At 41.8% G+C, this 4,764-nt stretch overlaps 1 protein-coding gene across 2 annotated transcripts in view; it reads right to left on the reverse strand.

Moving 5' to 3' along the window:
- Window positions 1-4,764, reverse strand: part of MAST2 (microtubule associated serine/threonine kinase 2) — a 75,445-nt gene that overhangs the window by 54,840 nt on the left and 15,841 nt on the right. The window lies entirely within an intron of this gene.

Genomic DNA, 4,764 nt, shown 5'->3' on the forward strand with positions numbered 1-4,764 from the left:
ACTTTGGGGCCAGGGTGTGGCGCCCCATCAGTAAAGCAATGAAGTCTCCAGGGAATACCAAAAATAGATGGTGAGGCCAGGGCGTGGCACCCCATCAGAATCAACTGAAAAACACTCCTAAAGGTCAACAAACAGACCTGGAATTATAATTCCTTGGCTTATAATTCTCTTCCCTGAAGAAGCTTCAGGTTCCCTCATCTTCCTCGGGTTTTGTTCAAATACAATCTTCATAATGAAAATTTCCCTGATGATTCATCCTTTTTAAAATTGTAGTATCACCCCAAACTCTCTATTTCCATTTCCTACATCTCCCCACAACATATATCATTACTTAACTTACTATGTGTTTTGCATATTCTTAGAAAATAAGCTCCACGGAGGCGGGAGTGTTTGTATGTTTAGTTGTTGCTGCAGTCTTCAATGCCTACAACACTGCCTCTCGCCTCTCACATTGTGTGTTAGGCTGGGTTGCCTAGAGAAACAAAACAAGTGACACTCATATATGTATATCAAGAAGTAATTTTACATCAAGAAGGCATCTCAGCCCAGTCCAACTGAAGTCCATGGGTGTGAGGCTAGCAAGAGCCCTTTTCAGACTCACAGAGCTGCATGTCAGTGACAAAGAAGGATAAAGTGGAAACGAGGGACATCACAGGCCTGTGTGTACAGAGTCACGGGGATCCAAGGTTGGTGGAAGAGAGTAGGGCGACAGCTCCCAGGGTCAGCAGCCCACATGGGGCCACCCTAGGGTGCAGACACAGAGTTCTGGTGAAGAGGAAGGAAAAGGGCAAGTAGAGGAGAATTCCCCAGTGTCATTCTTATAAAATAGGTCACAACTTCAAGGTGACATCATCAGGCTGTGACCTGACATGTTGGACTCCACCCCTAAACTTTCATATAGGTGCAAGCTGCCATAAAATCTAACCACCACACATGGTAAGATCTCAAGAAATATTTGTCAAATATATGGGTGGAGGGATATGTTTTGTTATAAGAACTGAGAATGCATGCATATTTGGCATGCACATTTGGTACATCTAAGCTATAAGAGGGTTTCAAAAAGCTTGTAGCAAGTAGAATGAAAGGATCATAGTTTTGCATGATCTTTTAAAAAGCCCTTTCATATACCAATAATTATGTCTACTAAACGTCTTGTGTATGAAAATGAAAATTTCTTACAACTGTAGGGACAGATAATGAATTCTAATCTCATTTTCCATCTTATTTAAAATAAAATCCCAAACACTAAAGATCATATTTCTAGATTGCATGCTTTTGTATGAAGGTACACCTAATCTCACTGGACAAATCTGTAACAGCTGCCAGGGGGAAAAAGGTCAGGCACCCTGATACTGATGCCATGACTCAGCTGAGATCCAAGACAAGGAACTGCTAATTTTTCCATTTCAACAGGCTCCAGCCAACTAACTCCTCAGTATCCTAAAAGATAAAAGGCAGGCCTTAATTCGTTTACTCCAGTAAAATGGCAGTAGTGGATGTTTTCAGTCAGGCAAAGCAACTCTACCTGGTGGCGTAGTGGGTTGTCTGTGGGCTGCTAGTCCCAGGGTCAGTAGTTCAAAACCTCCAGGCACTCTTCAGAGAAAGACAAGGCTTTCTGCTTCCATAAAGAATTACAGTTTTGAAGGAAGAGATGAGCCAGTCAGGGTACAGTATAGCTCCGATGAAACATACACCTTTCCTCTAGTTCTTTAATGCTTCCTCCTCTACCACCCTGCCCCATCATGATCCCAATTCTACCTTACAAATCTGGCTAGACCACAGGATGTACATAGGTACAATAAGAGTTGGAAACACAGGGAACCCAGGACAGATAAGCCTCTCAGAACCAATAATGAATAGCAATACCAGGAGGGTAAAGGGAAGGTGGGGAGAGAAAGGGGGAACTGATCACAATGATCAACATATAACACCCTTCCTGGGGGAGGGGCAGAAAAGTGGGTGAAGGGAGCCACTGATCAGTGTAAGGTATGAAAAAATAATAATTTATAAATTATCAAGGATTCATGAGGGAGGGGGAAAATGAGGAGCTGATACCAAGGGTTGAAGTAGAAAGAAAATGTTTTGAAAATCACTTGTACTCAGGGATTCCTGCAAAAGCAGCAGTGGGAACTTTGGTAGCAGCTATGTTAAATCTGTGGATAACTTGAAGAGTTCTTCCATCTAACAATATTGAGCCTTCTAACCCTTGAACACAGGGTATCCTTTTGAAACGACACAATGACAGTGAGGTTGCCTTAATTTTTTTCAATAATGTTTTGTAGTTTTCAGTATTATATTTCTTCAACTAAGTGTATTTCTAGGTTTTTTATGCTATTTGGATGGAACTGTTTACTAATTTCATTTTCAGAATGTACATTGGTAGGGTACAGGAATATTGCTGGTACTTGCATAACCTTATATAACCTTGCTGAACTAATTCGCTCAAACAATGTTTTTGTGGATTAAGTTTCCTTAATTGCTTTAAAAAGGAGTCCTGGTGGCACTGTGGATTGGGTATCAGGCTACTAACCATAAGGTTGAGAGTTCAAACCCACAAAGTGCTCCTTGGCAGACAGATGATTTACAGATGTAAATCCATAAAGATTTACAGTGTTGGCAATCCTACATAAGGTTTGTCAGAATCTACTTGATAGCAGTGTCCTTAATTGCTTTTATTGAAGCTTTGAATGATTTTTTTACATAAATACCATAAATAGTGGGAGTAAAATTTTGGCAGAGTCTCAGCCAACACCATGCTCCCACCTAATTCTTCAGTTTTAACCACTTTGACTACTACCGATCACCACGAACTTGAAATCAAAGATGGGAAAAGAGAGCTATCTCAATATACACAAAAAAATAAAGAGGTATGGATATTTCTACAGTGGTGAATTCTGAATCCGTTCATTATGGCTTAGTAGAGACTGACAGCAATGCAAAGGAAGCATGGTTTGGCTCCTAGCTGAATATAATACCAACCAGTTATTGGCACTGCAACAGTCCTAACTTATAGTAAAAAGAAACAAACACAGGCCGAAAGCTCAAATGACAATATTCTAGGTACTCCAAAACCCAAACCAAATCTACTGTCTTCACATCAATTCTGAGTCATATAGTAAGCCAATAGAACAGAGTACAATGTCTCTTTGGGGGGGTTGAGGCTGTCAATCATTTACAGGAGCAGAATAGACTCATGTTTTATCAACAGAGTTGCTTGTGGGTTCAAACTGCTGACCTGTGGTTAGCGGCCCAACTAGCAACACATTACACCATCAGGACTCCTGGTCAAGGAACGACTACAAAATTTATAGACTGAGAACCCATGAGATGAACTACAAATTTTTAAAGTAAAGATAAGAGGAGAAGGAGAAATTGACCAAATATAATCTTGGCCTTAAGTCATGTGACACAGTGATAGAGGCAACCCAGCACCATTGCCAGACTCAAAGAAAGACTTGCCTAAGCACACTTTAGCTATCCAAGGGATCTTAGCAACATTAATGATCAATTCTCTTCTTTTCAAGGCTTATTAGACGAAGTAAGCCCAATAGTATTAGCCATCAAATCACCTTTCTCATTTGTATGATTCCTCATTCAATAAGGCCTTAACTTGATTCTATACTCCTTTTACTATCTTTATTCACTCTCCTCACGCTCCCTTCTACTGTTCATCATTTCTCCCTTGATTCTGAGTTCTCAAAAAATCTTCTAACTTCTGGTCTCCCATCTGACTCCAAAGTGCTCTCCAAACAATAAAAAGCCTTATCTAAAAAGGAAAAATGGATTTTGTCCCTCCCTTCATTTACAGCCCAGATTTTCAACTAAGGATGGAAGTGATGGGGGATGAGCAGTAGGAAGAAGATACCAGAAGAGTATTCCATAACTGAAAGGTCCAGAGGCATTCTACCCGCTTCTCTTTTGTCAATTTCTCTATAACCAGATGCTTAAGATGTAGAGAATTCTAACTCAGGGACTAGTAAGTTTTGCCATTCCTCTGGATATTAAGATAGCCATCTCAGAAACAAGAAGAGAGAATCCTGGGATGAAGAAAGAACAGCCGCCCCTCCCCCCAGAAGAATTTATTTCAGAGGACAGCACTGAAGTTGCAGCTCAGGGAGACGGACATGACTGATCAGAGCACACAGCAGCAAATGAAGGGGGAGGAAGAGAGAGTGGAGCACATCCTGGCCCACCAAACTTTGAGGACGATATTCCCGCTCAGAGCAGCCAATCCACAGAGAAGACCATATGGCCGGCCCCACTATGAGACACGACATTCCTCACTGACCTATAGCTCTACAGGGGACAACACTGGAGACACAGTGTGGGAATTGTGCCCGATCTGTTCCCACCACATCGAGGCAAAACATTAAGGGAGCAACAGAACAGTAAAGGGAGCAGAGCAATTAAGTCCCCAGGAAAGACCAAAAATAGACTCTGGAGCCAGGGCTTGGCACCCAATCAGACTCAACCATAAAACACTCCCAAAGGCCAACAAACAGTCCTTGAACTAAGTACAGGCTTTTCTTGTTTGTTGTGGTGGTGGTTTTGTTTTCTTTTGTTGCTCGGTTTTGCTGTCTTGTTTTTGTGCATATTATTATCTCCGCAGGGCTGTCTAAATAAGGTATGCTGGACGAACAATCTGGAGGAGACAACAACGGGACCGACAGTTCCGGGGGTACATGGGAGAGAGGGAGGTAGAGGGAAAGGAAGTGGTGTTAACAAACCCAGGGACAAGGGAACAACAAGTGATCCAAATCGGTG

This window comes from Echinops telfairi, unplaced genomic scaffold (assembly GCF_000313985.2).
Source record: "Echinops telfairi isolate 266 unplaced genomic scaffold, ASM31398v2 ScPeMD7_443;HRSCAF=831, whole genome shotgun sequence".
Taxonomy (NCBI): Eukaryota; Metazoa; Chordata; class Mammalia; order Afrosoricida; family Tenrecidae; genus Echinops; species Echinops telfairi.